We start from the raw sequence: 18,497 nt of genomic DNA, 5'->3' as shown, positions 1-18,497 counted from the left end.
ATCCGCGTCTTCCAGATCCGGGCTGTTTTTAAGTCAGTTTGGGCTTCTTCCCTTCTCATAGAGCCTAGTGACTAACTGTGCTATGATGAGAGCCTTTTCAGCTCCATGTCTCTTCTCTGATCAAAACAGTTTCCGTCTCTGTCGGTTCGGTTTACCCACAATCACACACACACACACACACACTCAAACACACACCGCCCGCACGTTCACACAATTCCACTTTATCACCAGCACACATCTACACATCAATGCACCCGCCGAGCCGTCCACCCATGCCCGTCCTTTTCCAGACACAAAGCACCTTACCAGCTGCTCCTGTACGGCCGACAAAAGACGCACGCGGCATGACATGTTTTGCCACAGCTCCCACCAGATCAAATATTTAGGCCCAGGCTCCCCTGCAGGAAGAACTTCTAATTACCCTAAGACACAAGCAGGAGTCATCTTACGATGGGATGGCTGGTTCTTTAACATGGGCCAGGTTTCAGTAGACGCTGGCATGAGTCCAAAGCAACAAACATTGATAGTGTGGTCGATTATAAAAACACACTGTGACATAGACCACATTTTTGTTATTGGGTTAGCCCTAAAGATGCTAAGACGCAATCAATTACTAGAAATGACAATCCAGACTGGAACAAACCATATAAGAATATGCTATTTTGACATTATGTGATCTGACCAATACTATCATTTAAATGATAGTTATCTTTAAATTAAACTGGAGGCCTTTTATGTGTTCTAGAAAACAATACAATACAACAAAAAGTATTTATTTAGTACCATGCATATTCAGAACTGTACATTTTTTAAGCATGTCAGGTAATATATTGGCTACCACAAGGCTACTTTGTTTCATTCTTTTGTCATCAGTGACCAATTATTTGACTAGTTCTCCTTTACCAATGTTTAGTCAGCAAGTCCTTAACTCAAGTTCATACTTATCCTTAGTATTTCTATTCTACTTTACAGCACTGGATATATTTATAAATAACATGAATTATTTTCTGATAACAATTCTGTATTTTTACACAAATATGATTTGTGAGCATCTTGGAAACCGTGGTATTTTTATCCACCACAGCACACAATATCCTGTCAGCTGTAAGTGATAGCCTATTGGTATGCATGGACATCCAGCCGTGTGTGTGTGTGTGTTTGTGACACCTACGAGGACACATGTTGGACTAAAGACTATTTAATCAGGTAAGACGTGTTCAATTAGGAACAAAAGTCACATAGCAACCAAAATGTATTCATTTCTTGTAAATGTAATTTAACTTGCATTTCACATGTTTCCAACATGAAATGAATCCTGATTATGCAATAAGTTGACCAATGATGAAGTAAATAGTCACACCTGATATTGTGAAACCATTGGTACTGATGTGATGAATGGGATTCCTGATCAGGCCTCTTGAAGACACTCAGAAAGAGGCCCTCTTCTCTTTCCTGAAGAGGGTCAAGTGATGATTTCATCGGCCGCAGGTGCATTCAACACCATCCAACCACCTCCTGGATCACTGACTACCTCACAGGCAGACCACAGTTTGTTGGAACTCTTGACCACAGCAGAGCACCTTCTCCAACAGGTTGATTCAGCTCTGCTGTCCCAACGAAAGATACAGGAATATTCCTGCCAACTGCAATAAGACATTGAGTACAAGAGTACAACAAAACACCTCTGGCTGAATCCTTGTTTATTTGAATAACCACTGCACTACTGCCTTCATTTAATATCAGTAACATTGCACTACTGTCTTATCTAATTTTCTAATTTAATTTTATACATTCCACCCCACTGTAGATACCCCTATTTCACTTTCACTTAAATTCAAAGGAATATGTTCTGCGCTGCTATTTTATTGTACTGTATATATATTGCGCATTTTTCATTTAATTTACTGTATTGCTGCTGTTGCACAAAAATGTCCCCTTGGGGACAAAACAATTCTCTCTCTCTCTTATGTTGTTACCGTATTTTCGCGACTATAAGGCGCACTGAATTACAAGGCGCACCTTCAATAAATCGCCAATTTTAGAACTATTTTCATATATAGAGCGCACCGGATCACAAGGCGCATAGAAGTAACTGCAGTAAAAGGTTTGACTGGGGCTGCGTTATGCATCCACTAGATCGGGCTGTGCTAAATCAAACGTTATTAAGCGTTCTGAAAACTCTTTACTCCCATGGAAACGTTGTTCAAACGTTAATGTGGATATTAACAATATCTCTGAACCTCCAACTTTCGTTCTTGATTAATGAAAACATTCTTGGCAAATGCTTTGGTGCATCTTGCACCGAGAGGCAGCGCTGGAACAGACGGTGGCGCCTCGCGGCGGACCATCAGCGCGATCCCGACATCCAACTACGAGCTTTAATATACTGTAGCGACTCTCGCTAATGAATCTCTGGACAATGTGCTTATCTTCTGGTTTTATTATCGAGAAACAGGCTACTGTCGGCCGTAGCCTACGCCGAACAAAAACACACCATCGCTCTCCAAAACAACAACAATTCCCGTGTCCCCATAGGTGGCACTAAGATGAGTGACGTCACATTGTGCGCCCTTCACTGAACATCCCAAAACTCTGTAAAGTGCAACGCCGCTCCAGAACATGAAAACACAGTCCGTTACAATACGCTGTTGGAGCTGGAATTACCGCGGCTGCTGGCACCAGACTTTCCCTCCAATGGATCCTCGTTAACCAGTATGGATCAACCAATTGAGCCATATATACGGCGCTCCGGATTACAAGGCGCACGCGCCGTTTTTTTAGAAAAAAAAGGATTTTAAGTGCGCCTTATAGTCGCGAAAATACGGTATACATAATAATTCAGGTTTCGTTATTGGCAGCCCTGGGCTTTATACTCATAGGTAAACCCTCTCACCAAACCATAAACACTCCTTTCTCATTGAGCCGTTCTTCCTTGAATGACAGGAACAGCTTGTTTAGTTCTTGTGAGCTCCTTCTTCATTAACAGCCTTTGTGATGAGCATAGTTTTTGGAATGATATCCTCTGCTCTTCTCTAGACTTCTAAAACACGCCGGTGCTTTTATATCAGTCGCCAGCTTGCATGCTCACAGAGGGCCACTACCCCAACATATTGACTGCACCAATGAACCATTCAATATACCGTATTTTCGCAACTATAAGGCGCACTTAAAACCATTTTTTTTCCTCATAAAACGACAGTGCGCCTTATAATCCGGAGCGCCATATAAATGGATGAATTGGTTGATCCATACTGGTTAACGAGGATCCATTGGAGGGAAAGTCTGGTGCCAGCAGCCGCGGTAATTCCAGCTCCAACAGCGTATATTAAAGCTCGTAGTTGGATCTCGGGATCGCGCTGACAGTCCGCCGCGAGGCGCCACCGTCTGTTCCAGCGCTGCCTCTCGGTGCAAGATGCACGAAAGCATTTGCCAAGAATGTTTTAATTAATCAAGAACGAAAGTTGGAGGGTCAGTGATATTGTTAATATCCACATTAACGTTTGAACAACGTTACCATGGGAGTGAACGCTTAATAACGTTTGATTTAGCACAGCCCGATCTAGTGGATGCATAACGCAACCCCAGTCAAACGTTTTACTGCAGTATCTTCTATTCTATGCGCCTTATAATCCGATGTGCCCTATATAGGAAAATAGTTCTTAAATCGGCGATTCATTGAAGGCGCGTCTTATAATCCAGTGCGCCTTATAGTCGCGAAAATACGGTACATGGAATATGGCCTGTTTAGTGTTTGCTGCCGGTTGCATTGGAGTAGGAGCAAGACAGGCAAATGAAAAATCTAAAGAAAAGGATGAACATAATCAGATTGGATCCAAAACTCAAGATGTTTTCACACTGCTGAACTCTGTAGAGTCACAGACACTGTTACCATGGACACAGAAGCCTTCCTCATTCTGTAGTTTAATTCCTCTTTATTATGCACTGCAAAAGTGTGAATGTATCAACATTGAACAGTGAAGACAAACTGTTTTGTCTTCAAGGATGGAAGAATAGAAATAGGATTGTTAGCACCATGGTGCTCATTGGTCTATAACAGCATGAGGACCCCTTGCAACATCTGGCTTTCCTTCATTGCCAAGATGAGGAACACCCAGCCAAGACAGGAAAACCCTCCCACAAATGCAATTACGCCATATTGATCCTGGTAGAAGAACAGCCTCTTTACTCATTACTACCCGCCTCTGCCACCACGATATACCAACCCACACGGAAACACACAGACATACGGGGGATGAACAGCATTGCTGTAGTGACCCTGTTGCCCCAGAGATATTATTTGAAATCTCAGTTGTCATAAAGTAATGGAAAAGGTAGGGAGTACTACAGTGGGCAGGCCTAAGTCAATGCAAGTTGCTCCAGAAGTAGTTACTGATGACATCAGTTTGAAGGATGATAAGGACCACACGGGTCATAAAAGACCAATCAGCCATGAAGCCTACTTATGTGATCTGCCATATTACCTGGGCCACACTGGGGGCTTACCCACTGTGGACACTTTTCCATTTCCCTGAGACAAAGCAGGGCTGTCAGCTTGCAATAGCGATACGACACATTAGAGGAGAGACTGGATACAACCTCATCCTCCGCCCATCCGCCCATAAACATGCAAAATAACCTACAATTTCACTGTGGGCCTATGTGATCCTGAGGTCAGAATGCACACAGAATTGTACCAAATAGTACACATGTGATGTAATTTTTATTGTCGTTTTTCAATAAAGGGGAGAATATGCCCTTTCATTATGTGTCCATCTTTGATGTACCCAACCCAAATAGCTTTAGTGTTTTTTCCACCTGAAACACACATCTGTAAAAGTATGTAATTCATTCTTATGGAAATAACTATGTAGTCATATACGGCCTACATAGCCGTGTATAATCAATGCTATGATTTTACCATGTCGTTGTCATTAATATCTTGCTGTGGGCTGATACTAATTGGAATGCCACTTGTTAAGTGTTCCAAAAGCTGGGCAGGAACAAGCTGGTAAAAAGGGAACCTTACAGATGTTTAATTTATTACTATCATAGATAAATGTTCGAGTATCTTATTTGTGGTATTGTATTTGTGGTATCGTATCGTTAGTAATGGGTATCGTAATGTTTTGGCAGTTATAATATCAAAGTCATAATTTTGGCATCGTGAAAACCAGTTTTGGGAAAGTTCACTTTCTACAACAACTAGTTCAAAGTTCAGTTCACAAATTTTAAAATGAACTAGTTCAGTTCATAGTTCAAACTTCAAAATATTTGAACTAAGTTCACAGTTCCAACTAGTTCAGTTCATTGAGCCCAGTAGACCAAAAGTTGGAGGAGAAGTTGTTAGACAAATAAATAATCCAATCTAAAATCAAATTTGGGGAACACACTGGTCTACATGGTCAACACCTGTCAACCACTGTAGCCCCGCCCTAAGACATACCCTGCTTTATGGTCTATTTGACTCTATATGGACCATCATTTACTAAACGAACATCATGCTGCATTGAAGAAGACTTGAAAATAGAGATTGAGACCATTAAAACGAATGCATTTGGAAGCGACTATGAACCCTAAAAGACTCATGCAAATTGTTTATACATTGTCTTTTAAATCACATTTTCACTGGGAAATTTACAAAGGAAATGACAAATTAATTTATATAGTATGGTTCTATTACCACTAACATTTTGCTGAAGGCAGGGTTTGAACTTGAGTTCACCTTTTTGATTATTTGCTTTCCTTATTTAACGACTCACTGAAGGAGTGCACTGTTCCTGGCCCAATTGAGAAATGGCTACAGATCTTTCGGCCCACCTTCAAGCATGGCTATGAACAGCTATAAAACCTTTTGTCTATCCAGGTGGTCGGCCACGCACTCTTATTTTATTGGAATTTCTAATTGGAATTGGAAAAGGTTATATTCTGTTGGAATACTGTTATTTTGTTTTTGGCACAGAACAACCTAGTTTGTATCCTAGGGTTCTGTTGGTCTTTTGTCAAAGGCAAAGTCACTTCTCACTGAAAGTCAATCGCATTAAATGAACCAGCAAAATAAAATATCTTCCTTTTTGTTTCATTTCATTGTTGGAATGCATTTATGTGAGCTTGTTAGTGACCAGCTGGTTCGTTACCATGGATACTCCACTCTGTCAGTTTGTCAGTTGGTCTCAGCCAGCTGAACGTTAACAGCTAATTAGTGGCGTCACATGAAATGCTTTCTTTAAACCAGGGTTCGTAAGGTCATGAAAAACCTGTAAAAGTCATGGAAAAAAATAAAATCAAAAATGTTTTGGAAACTTATATTTATGTTTTAATGTGGTTCATTTAAGATAGATTTCAAATAATTAATATGGTTTTAAAGAGAGAAGCTTAAAATGTGATACTCGCAGTTTTGTAAACACAACTTCAGTGAAAAGTTCGAGCCATAAAAACACTAGCTCAGGAATCATCCACTGTGCCAGGGAAGTGTAGATTTAACCGTGGTTAGCTAACGGTACATATGGAAAAGTGCACTTCATCAGTTGTGACAGAGACCCGGGACGAGCAGAATGTAAGTAATGTGGATGCAGGACGGTTAGATATTTCAAACATGGGAGAGCGCCATTAACGAGCCGTGCTAACGGAAGCAGACATCAATGCGCCGCAGCTAGCGAAGCTACTACAGCAAATCCATCAGAGGGGGCGACTGCTAACGAGGCTAAACGCCGAGCAGCACGTCTCTCTTCAGCCACCGCCTCCATACGAGACACCCACATTATCTGACCCGCTGCCAGTCTGCTGGCGGTAGTTCCACGTTGTAAACCGGGGTTGTGACGTTGTTCCTTCGGTGTTGTCATTGAGCTGCAGACACGTGAGTTTATTTGCTTACGTGAATGACAGGAGATGGTTTGATTATCTTTGTTTGGTCTTTATTTTACGCAACAAAGCGTCAACTTAATATACTATTAATAACCTTTTTCGCGGACCGCAAGAAGGTCCGTCGGATAATAAGCACGTCGAAATACCGGGGGTGTATTAGTCGTTGCCGGCCGGACCGACCGGGTTGGGGGGGTGGTCCGCTACTGGGCGAAACTGCGCACTGAGGAGTGAACAATTGTAAACGTGATGAGGGCGATTTTGATGGGACCAGCACAAAGCTCTCACCACATCTTTATTACCTTCCTTGGCCACAGAAGAATGTGTTACATTGTTACGGCTGCCGTCATGTGAACAGGTGGAAAGGCTGTAACATCCCACGCTGCAGAGGGATGGCCGAAGAGGATCCGCCTGGAAGACTCCCAGCCAATCAGAAGAGGTCATTGGGGGCGCGCCAGTTTAAATGGCCTAACTGATTGCAGCTGAGGGCGGCTGCCAGCACCGGAGGGTGACTATGAGAGCGAGGAAGCGGGCCAGGGCAAGGCACCACTGAAACTCTGCACCTCACAGACTTGTGTTAGCCACACTAGGACTAGGGGTGCCATTGGGATGTATTTTATGTTACGGTTGCTATAAGTAAGGATTTTGGTTACTTGTTTGTTTTGTCATAGTCTTCCTTTTGAAGATCTCCTTTTGTTCTATTCTGTTTTTGATTTACACGGCACCCATTGGCCCCTTTTTCTCAGTTCGTATGCCCTTTTGTTTGTTTCCTTGACTCCAAGAATAAATATTATTTTTAAAATCACCAAAACACCTGGTTTTATGTATATGTCCGTCTCCCCCTAGCGACAGGAAGTAACAACATCAAAGAGGATTTCCACATATGCGTATAAATGGGGATTGGGTTTGATGTGCAGTACTGGAAAATTAAGAGGACAGTTTCTGCAGGTGGATCAGAGTCAGTGTATGATAGGTCCTGTCATTACTGTATGAATGGGTGAGAGATGTCATGTACTATTAAAGCGCTTTGAGTGGTCAGAATACTATTAAAGCGCTGTACAAGTCCATTTACCAAGTCCATTTAGTTTGAATGAAAAACATTCTCTCCCAACCCCACCTCACCCAAATCCATTATTTCAAAATAAAAGCCTCAATGATTATCTGTACTTCAACCATAGGTACACCACAGTTGCTTTCAAATACTAGTAAAACTAGTACTTACTTCTTCTACTGCTATTACCACAATTACAACTATAACTAGTACTAAACCTTATATTAATACAAAAAAAGTATTTTTTAATTCTCAGCTTTTCCCATTTCTATTCTTTCAGCAAAATTAATTTCAGCTTTTCTCATTTTTGTATTTTCAGCAATTTTTAAATGTATTTCAGCTTTTTCTATTCTTTCAGCAATGTTTAGAATAATGAACAATGTTTGTTTAATTTCTGTACTTTAAGCAACTTTTTGAAAATCAAATTCAGCTTTCTGCATTCCAACGCATTTTCAGCAGGAAATGCATTTTCTAGTTATTAATTCTACTGATGAATCAATGATTTAATTCCGCACTAGCCATTAACCAACTCAGCACCTTACCTCCATCATATACAGGATTTGACTGGGCATGACATTTATTTATATTTAGAAACCAGACCTTTTTTGTCTGTTTCTGGATCAGTGGGTCTCAGCCGCTCACAGTCAGTCATCTGTAACCTGTGACAAGGGCTCATTGGTTGACAGTCGTTTTGAACCACATCAACTTGCTTTTAATGTCAATACCCTGTGGCCTCAAAAGCTTGTGTACATTTAAAATCACAAAGTCGGACCAGTGGTTTGTGGATAATCACAAAGGTCTCTTGAGGGATACTAGAAACTATTCGGGGTAATTCAATGCAGTCCTTTGTTTATCGTCATTTTAAAAATTGAACATAACATAAATTCAAACCTAGCCATGAGCGGCATCAACAACTATTAAAACTACTTTTTCTGGATGATGAATAAAATCGGACCATAGATGTATCTTTATTATGCAGAACGCAGGATCCACAGACCCAGAACAAGTTACTGGCACGCCCCCCTGGACTTGAGTTTCTTTCTTAGGCACACACTGATGGAGACGTTAGAACACTGCACGATCCGTTTCATGATCACATTGAGTATATGAAACAACTGTAGAAACTCAGTCAAATTCTTTTACTATATGGTGTGTTGTTGTATGCTTTTATGGAACGGTTTCTGAGCCTGCAAGCTTAGCCACCTTTTAATGCCATTTTTTAATGTGTCTCAACAAGTCCAAGAAACATTTGCCATCACTTCATGAAATAGTCCGACATCATTGATTTAGATATTGTTTACAAGCTTTTGAATGTCTTGCAGTAGTCTCCGCTTTTTATTCAGTGTGTACAGGATTAAACCAGCTATTAAATAAAGGAAGCATATAAACAAAAAAAAGCTGAGCTTTGACCTATTCCTACATGTATTGTGGACAACTTTGGAACACAAACCAAAAAGAGCCATTGTTACCTCTGAGTTAGAGAACACTACTGTAGATTTGGGTCTGTGTCCTGTCAACACTTGTCCTCTGGAACATGACTCCCTAACACTCCTCTTGTTTCCCTCCATCTCTCCTTCCTAACAGCTGCTGTCTTCCAGAGGAGACGCTTATGGCCGTGCAGAAAAGTCTCACATCGTGTCCACGAGACACTGTCATGGATGCTAAATTGATTGTCCCATGTTTCTCTCGTCCTCACCATGGCGTCCACATTCCATTCCCTCTGGCTTGGAAAATAATAAGCGATTTGTATATGTGTGAGTGAGCAGGGAAAATGCTGCAGTTGAGCATCCGGTCCATTAGACTACCTCAGCACCCATTTCACCACCACAACAGAAATGCTACCTAGTAGCACTGGTAGTGATGGAAGTGTGTGTGTGTGTGTGGGGGGGGGGGGGCATTGAGATTTTGCTGCCAAAAACTGCAAGAAAAGCTAAACAATTTCACACACAAACGGACAAACACACACTCCATTCACCCTGTTCCAGCTACTTCCTTCAAATCCCCATGTCTGGTGACATCCTTTCCACTGAGACTCAGTTGGGCCGTCCACTTTCAAGCTGTCATGCTAGCATGAGAGCTCTTCATCAGTCTCCCCCACACAAACACAACAGCACACACACACACACACACACACATAGCTGTAGAGACACTATCCGTATTTGACGTACAAAGGCATATATGCCGTCTGCTCATCTGCATATCTTCTGCATATGTGCACAATATTAACTTGCATGTGTGTGTGTGGTAGGTCTGGGGAATACTACCCATGCCCAAACACACAGACACACACACACATGCTACATCAGAAGCAATGTATCCAAATGGCGAGAAATAGGTGGAAAGGGGAGGAGGGGATGCAGGAAAAAATGAGCACCAATCTCAGCTTTCCTCTTACCTTCCAGGAGGAAACAGCTCACCTGGGTGCCTCTGAAGAGCAGACAGAATGCATTCAGGGCAAGCTCTCTCCCTGCAAACCAGCTCTAAACACACCTCTCTCTCTATCTCCCGCTCCCTCTCTCTCCCTCTCTCCCCCCCTTGCTCTCTCGCTCTTGCTCTCTTCTCTTCCGCTCCCTTTCGCAAGCTGGAAATGATGAGGAGTAGGGGGGAGGGGGGACTGAAATCTGAGGCGACGGAGGGTGATGGAGGCTGCTTTTTTCTGGCAGACAATCTTGCGAGAGTGTGAGTTCGTGGTTGTGAGGGACAAATGAGGGTGAGTGGGGGTGTCGAGAACAAGTGAGATACAGAAGCTGGAAAAGAAGAGACCCGTCCACAAGGACATCCTGAAAGCCTAGAGGACCCCTACTTGACAGAGATGGTACAGCCCAGAGGAGTTTAAGGAAGCAGTGTGTACAGCAGCTAGCATCAGAGGCTATAGTAAGGGAGGCAGGCTGGGTGTGGGAGAGTTAGCTCAGCTAGCCTGAAGGGAAGATGAGCTGCGTTGGACCTGGCTCAGACGAAATGTGAAACCTGTGTGTCTGACAAGCTTTAAGCGTTGAATAATTGCCAGAAGATTGTAGGATAAGACTGAATCAATATCATTGCTGACATATATCATACCAAAGTCACCTAGTGCCAGGTCCAACTGCATCAGTACAATAGTTTCAGCAGATTGGTGATGGCCTGTGAGGAACTCTGAGAAAATATATTATACCTGGAAATCTAATAGTAGCACACACAACTGTTCACTGCCTCTTTCCATCCTAAAGAGGACAACTATAGTACAACAAAAACAGTGTTTTCTTCTACAGTAGAAAATAATTTATAGATCCCACAAAACTTGAGCCCCCCCTCAATGGTGCCAATAGAACTCCTCCATTCTTTGTACCAGGTCAGTCGAGGTTCTAAGCCAGCTGAGACAATACTAGAAGACAGAGTTAAACCACTGATTGGACACATACATCAACCCAAATGTATTTTGAAATAACAATCTGTCAAGTAGCGACATACACACAACACTACTCTGTACACCAAGTAAATATTCTAGATGATGTACTGGGTTGCAGGGCGAGTAAATAAAAATGTGTCTTTAGTCTTGCTAACTGCTTTACTGCTGTTATTAGCAAGCTAACGCTAGCTTGAGCAGCTGGATGATGAGTAAACAGCAGCAGCAGTCAAAACGTGTCACGTTGACTTTGAATATTTTACCATTCACACACTGTTTTAGTTTATTTAATCTAAAATGCTCACACACCTTGGACGACTTAACTCAAACAGACGTCTTTGCCTGCGTCATGTGACTCACAACAACTGCCGCTGCTGGTTAATTTTTCCTCTATGTCGGCCCAGCTCTTTCTTATTTTTGCTGCAGTGAGTGACTGGTAATAATTGCGTAACACAACAAATCTATAATGAAATTCATTGCCAGCACGTTTAATAATCAATTTTTATCAATTCATCAAAACGTTGTTGCAGCCATAAATCCTTGTTTAATTTAATCAAGTTTAAAGGTCTGTTGGAACAGAATTTAAAGTTAAATTTAAGTCATTAAATTAAGATTAAGCATGAATCTATGTTGGTGTAACCCAACTAAAATGGTGTAACCCCATTTAACTACTACACTGTGACCTGTTCCCTCGATCGATCATTGCACACACAAACACTCACACACACACATATACACACAGGAGAAGCTGCTGTCCAAATCATGTTACATAACAAAATACTAATCATTGGATGCAGGACCCTTTTCCTTTGTTCACTCTCTGCTCTGTTTTTTCTTGCTTTCCCTCCGTCATGGTTGACCTTGACTGACAATCAGGTTGCCAGAGGAACCACACCATGTCTATTCTGTGGTAGTGAGGCAGCAACGTGTGAAATTCACAGTAAGATTGGATTGAAAGTGGAGTCAATCTATGAGCCACAGCAGACGCCAATTGGTTTAGACCGTAACAAAATGCAGTGGACATTATTAGCATTTTAAAAGGATTTAACCCTGTAAACATCTACAACCCCATACCCCCACACACACACTCTCTGTGTCTCTCTTTTTTACATTGTGCATTTGTAATGTGATAATAGCTGGATATATGGCCAGTGCTCAAATTCAAACTTTTTCACTCCTAATGTGGAATAGTTCTTGACTATTGACACATGGGCTGAAAACAATTTATTAAATAGGTTTTCATTGGCTGGCGGCACGGTGGTGTTTCACGCAGGTGGTTTCATGTTAGCAGATCCACGCTCATTGGGTTGAGCTGTTTGGGGGGGCCTCCTGAGCATTTTAAAGATCTGCATTCTTGATGACAACAGAGGTCATCCAGGTAGTAGCCCTCTGATGGTGGGTGTTGCTTTGATTGTGGGAAAGACCTGCATCATGGGTAGTGTTGCTATGTGGTGGGAAGTCATTCCGGTATATACTACGAGAGTAAAAAATAGCTTTGCTTGTTGGAGGGAATAAGCAAAGAGTTTCTCTGGATGGAATTGCTCTGGTATATAGTAGCACCGTAATGAATCTTGAAGATAACTATGAACAGGATTTGTCTTTTAACTCAAGCAGACTTCAAGGACTGCCTTTTTTCATCTACGTAATATATCCAAAAACCAGGCCCTTCCTGTCTCAAAGTGATGCAGAAAAAATAGTTCATGCATTTGTTACTTCTAGACTGAATTAATTCAATTCTGTATTATAAGGCCACTCTAATAAGTCTCTTAAGCCTCTCCAGGTGATTCAGAATGCTGCAGCACGTGTATTGACAAGAACTAAGAGAAGGGATTATATTTCTCCTGTATGTTTATCTTTGCACTGGCTCCCTGTTAAATAATAGAATTGAAGGTACTTCTCCTCACCTACAAAGCACTTGCTGGTGAGGCACCGTCTTATCTTGTTTTGAGCTTGTTACACCGTATTGCCCTACAAGGCATCTGCACTCCATAGATGTTGGTTACTTGTGGTTCATAGAGTTTTAAAAAGTATGATTGGGGCCAGAGCCTTCAGTTTTGTAGCCTTCAGCTCCTCTTTTGTAGAACCAGCTTCATTAGGATACAGCTTAAATTTTTCCACTTTGATACCTCTTACAGTTAAGGCTGGCTCAGGTTAGCCTGGACCAGCCCTTAAGTTAAGTTAAGCTGCTATAGGCTAAGACTGCCGGGGGACTTCTTAGGACACAGCTTCTTTCTCCTCTTCTCTCTCTTCTTCACATCTAGTGCACATCACTAATTCAGCTTCATTTCTGGAGTTTGGGTGCTTTCTCACCTCGCAGATTTCCATGGATCATGTTTCTATCTGGACCCTGGTCCTGCCTCCTTCCATGGTCCTGCTGACACCTACCGTTTCTAGCACTATTAAATGTCACATTACTACTACTATCATCATACACCAACATTATTGACTTTGCTTCTTTCCTGAGGTTTTTGTGCTTTTCCTCCTGACAGATTTCTGTGAATGGTGGTTACATCTGATGGTGTTTTTATCTGATGGTGGCTCTGGTGATACATGGAGTAGACAGGGTCTGCTAGGAACCACACGGTGGCCGGTTCGAAACCTTGCTGCTTCATGTGCCATGTTGAAGTGTCCATGAGCGAGACACCCAACCCCTAATTGCTCCCCAGGCAAAATGTTGAAACCAATGTAAGTCGCTTTGGATAAAAGCGTCAGCTAAATGACATGTAATGTAATGATACTGGTTCCATCTGATGGTGGTTGTCCCTACAATGGTCCTGTAATAAGTAAATATCAATTCTAAGACTTATAGCTAAGTTAACAGTTCCTGTTAGCTCATGGAGATTCCCCATTAATTATTAATTTTGTGAATTCATTTATTGATAATGAATTATTCCATATTGTTGTCAATGATTTATTTTCAGACTAGCTATTAATGTCACGACTTCTCCAGCTTATTGATCTTTCCAATGCCTGCCTGCTTGTCAATTAAACTCTTCTGTCATTCCAGATCCCGTCATCAACACACAATCATCTGATTCCCTTCACCTGGCCCTCATGCCCTTCCCACCTGCAGTCCATTCCCTCGTTAGCCACCCACTATTTAAGTCCTTGCACTTGCATTTGCCCTCTGCCAGATTGTCTTGTGTGTATTCCAAGTTTTCCAGCATTTTCCAGTTTCTTGATTCCTCGTTCGGACCTAGCCTGCCCTTTCTGACTACGGATTCCCTGCCTGCCCCTTTTTGGATTTGTTCGCCTGTTGGACTGATATCCCGGCTTTTGACCCTGTTTAATTAAACACGGATTTCTGTCTCCGAGTGGTGCATTTGGGTTCAAGTACCTGTAAACCTTACAATTAATTAGACATGCTACATATTTAAGTTTAATATTCATGTCTTTTTTACACTAGCGACAAATAATTGAACGGTGATCTTTTAAGTGACACCTGTACGTTTTGAATTGACAACATGACACAGTTGTCACAGTGTGAGATATCTATCAAAGTCTTGGAGGCAATCTGTCACAGGCTGTAGAAGATTAATCATTTTCTGGGGTGTCAGATTGTGTGACGAACACCCCCCGAATTGTAGTGTTAAGATGCAAATAGGAAAGAAGAGATTTGTTGAAACTAAAAAAGTAGTCTGTGTCACAAGTTGTATATTTACAAGTCCCAGGAGCAGTCAAACCGTGGCGATTGATGTACTGAATAAAAAGTTTCCAAAGTTCTAATGTAGCTGTGAGTCTCTTTAATTTCATTAATTTATAGCACAATTGCAGACTTTAGTCTGGGATAACAACCATACTTTTACTCCTTAAAATGCAAATTTTACAGACATAGATAGAAACTTTTGCAGCACAAATGAATGTGACTAATGTGACTGCTATGATAAATTATTGTAATCTTTCATTTTGAAGCTTGTTATTTAGCCTTTCTAAAAGTATTGGCAAGATGCTTCAACAACTATCCCGCACACATGGGATTGGGTAGTTGCCTGATAAGGGCGACTCTGGGTGAGTGGGGAGCGCGGCCGTCCTCCAATCAGAGGGTTGGCGGTCTGATCCCAGGCCCGGCTAACCTGCATGTCAATGTGTCCTTAGGCAAGACACTTAACCCCAGCATTGCTCCTCTAGCTGTGACTACAGTGTGTGTGAATGTCTGATGGGCAGGTGCTACTGTGTATGGTAGGTCCTGTCATTAGTGTATGAATGGGGGAAGGATGTCATCGAGGGTTAAAGCGCTTTGAGTGGTCAGAAGACTAGAAAAATGCTGTACAAGTCCATTTACCATAAGGACGCCCTGTCAACCAAACTACCCACCCCCCCTTGACCGAACTGTTGCCTATGATTTTACTGGTTTGGCCCACCTAACATCAAGGTGGACAGTATGTGCCCCTTCTCCAAAATGAGTTTGACACACCTGCACTATAGCCTGGCCTAAATTCCCCTTGAAATTAGATAGCACATCTGTGTGCAGCGCCCCCGCCCCCCTCCCTTCCTGCTACCCGTATCAGGCTTTAGGATCCTGCTGATGTCTCTGGCTTCTCTTCAGAAGAAATAGAGCCTCCGAGTAGCCCGTCATTGTTATTCTGCTGCGCTCGACACATTGCCTGCCACCTCTGGGGCCTCCGGCGGATCGATAGAGGAGCAGACCAAATCACAAACAGGTACAGCCAATCAGAAATATAGAAACGGCTGATTGGAAAAACATTTTGTTTCTCTCGCCATTCCATTTCAAACTAATTGGTAAAACAATATGTTTACCGGGGGGGGGGGGGGTTCTTCTTCATGGCGGCGGTCGTGGGTCTACCAGTTTACTCGCCGTGAGGATGAAACTGCAAATCTGCATCAGAATGCAAGTCCGCTGAAGGACACAACAGGAGAACATGAAACAGACAGAGCTGCTGCAGAAATGAAAGAAATGCTAAAATCCCGAATCCATCACTGATTGGCTCCTCGTCTCGGGGGCCACGCTCTACACACAGGACGGTGCAAATAAGTGTGACTCCTAAAGCTGGACTGACCTTGGCTCGGTTTTTTGCTTCCTTTAATGTAGCCTTGTAACTTTCAAGATTCATGCAAAGGAGAATACCACTGATGCTTACTAAATCACGTGCTGCGGGGAGAGAAATGTCTCACGTAGCCTTAATTGCGTACATCTGTACTGCAGACCCGTCTGTACTGTACTGTACTGTATCTGTACTGCAGATAGGCATGTGGACTCCGTGCTGAGGTAATAGCAAGAGCTGCTCAACAGGAGACGCTCGTGGAGGGCGTCTGTCACGATGCAGGAAATGATGACAGATTGAGTGAGAGTGTGGCCACTCAGACACTGAGCGTGGCCAGCAGATGGCAATGAGTCTCCAACAGGCTGCTCCTACGGGCCTTCAAAGACCTCATACTAACGGATAAAGGACGCTGTGTATGTATTCTTCTTCTCAAAGGTGGGACGTCATTGATCATAAACTCTTACAGAGCTGATAGGTATTCCTCCCATGTTTGTGAGTCTAAGCGACAAATGCATGCAACAATTTTTGAAGTTCCAGCTCCAGAGAAGGCTGCAGATGAGCTGTAATTAAACTGTTAGGAGGAAATCCTCACTGTCACTAAAAATGTCTACTAAAAGAGTCTCACTTTGTCTTTGTGTCTGGACTCCTTCTGGAAAGAAGCCTACAGAGAAATAAAAGTATTTCCTTTTCACTTGATCCAATTTGTTTGTTGGTGGGTCTGACCAAGACTTGTTCTGAAATCAAAAGGAACTACATTGTAGAAATCTAAATATTGTAAATAGCTGTAAAAAAAACGTTCTTATTTTCTCCATTATTTTGATCCATGAAGCGTGAATGCTCTACTCCCAAAGTCACCATCAGAGACGTCCGTATTGTGCTGTTGACTAGTCTCATGATCTTGTTTTTACAAAACATTTTTGTTCTCTGAGAAATGTTGGGAGGGAGGATGGGCAAATACAGCAGAGATGATATCACTGCTGACCCACCCAACAACAGCCCGGAGTGACTGTATCTAGAACTGGCCATTTTGAGGTTAATATAGAATTTCACTTATTATCAATCCATATCAGACAGTCCTCAAAGAGTTATGAGCTTTTCTGCATCTTCTATTAGATATGGACATAAAAAGACGCTCTGTCTGTCTCAGCTCAGCTCATGTCTCCCAAATGTCCTGTCATTATCCAACAGAGAACAACACTGTGGAGATGATTCTATTGGGGGCCAAGCTGACGGGGCTTAATGAGAACATCTATTTCACCATTTTTTAGAGCAAAACTTAACGGTGAGTCAGCAGTTTAAACAGCCAGTTTAAAGAGTTGATGAGAGTATTTGATTGTATTTACTGATGAGTCTGTTGTATCGCTGACTGGTATAAACAGGAAGCCTTTCTGCTAACATCAGGACGGACGGGAACAACACTGGGGACCATTGTAGCCCTACAGACATAGGATGTAGCCTCAGTATGCTGAGATGACACACAAATTAAAAAAGGCACAAATGAGACTAAAACTAGTGTAACAGCAATCAGATTAAATTGCAAAATATGTTTATGAGAAAGCTACATCTCTTCAAGACCCCTAGGAATGCTAACTAATCACATTAAAATGATCGGGAGGACTGGTGCTGTCTCTGAAACGCCCGATTTGGCGTCAAAGGAGCTACGTCCATGAATTTCTACCTGGAACAAAATAATTGAAGCAATACACGATTCCTTGTGTGGGTTGTGATGATCAGGTTGAAGTAACATGGACTGAGATGTGCACAGTTATGTAGGGCCATAAAGTGAAGTGCTGCATCTCAAACAGCCTTGAATCCTCTGGCGGTGGCAGTGGGAAACTGTTGAATGACCAAGTGCTTTATCTGGAGCTCGATAAGGGAAGGTTGCAGCCTGCTGCAGATAGCGACGCAGCCACTGGGGATGAAAGACATCCTTTGTTGATCTGCCCAGATTCGGCGAGGGAGCCTGTCAACAAAGCGGGCTTTTGCTCCCTTTCTACGGCAGGGAAAACAAAAAAAGATATTCATATGTCCGCCTCACTCATTGTGCTGCTGCATGTTGTGCAGACGTCGTGTGAGAGATCTTTAACAGGCAGAGTGGGTTAAATGCACCACTACTGTAGGTTCACTGCATTCAGCTGATTGTAATGCTTTGCTTTATTAGATTGACCCTTTAGTCTGGTGATAGCAGTGTTTGTCAAATGTT

At 42.3% G+C, this 18,497-nt stretch overlaps 1 protein-coding gene across 3 annotated transcripts in view; it reads right to left on the bottom strand.

Moving 5' to 3' along the window:
- The window catches only part of cdk14 (cyclin dependent kinase 14), a 112,577-nt gene that overhangs the window by 79,126 nt on the left and 14,954 nt on the right, over positions 1 to 18,497 (bottom strand). Inside the window, exon 1 of one of the 3 annotated variants that reach the window (XM_037453026.2) lies at positions 10,327 to 10,647. The exons of 1 other annotated variant lie outside the window; for it this stretch is intronic. The gene's annotated coding sequence lies outside the window, so the exon portion shown is untranslated. Of the gene's footprint in view, positions 1 to 10,304; positions 10,648 to 18,497 lie in introns of those variants that run through there. One more of the 3 variants, XM_037453025.2, reaches the window with a different exon arrangement.

Source organism: Pungitius pungitius, chromosome 11, assembly GCF_949316345.1.
Source record: "Pungitius pungitius chromosome 11, fPunPun2.1, whole genome shotgun sequence".
Taxonomy (NCBI): domain Eukaryota; kingdom Metazoa; phylum Chordata; class Actinopteri; order Perciformes; family Gasterosteidae; genus Pungitius; species Pungitius pungitius.
This window is presented reverse-complemented; position numbering and strand designations above follow the sequence as displayed.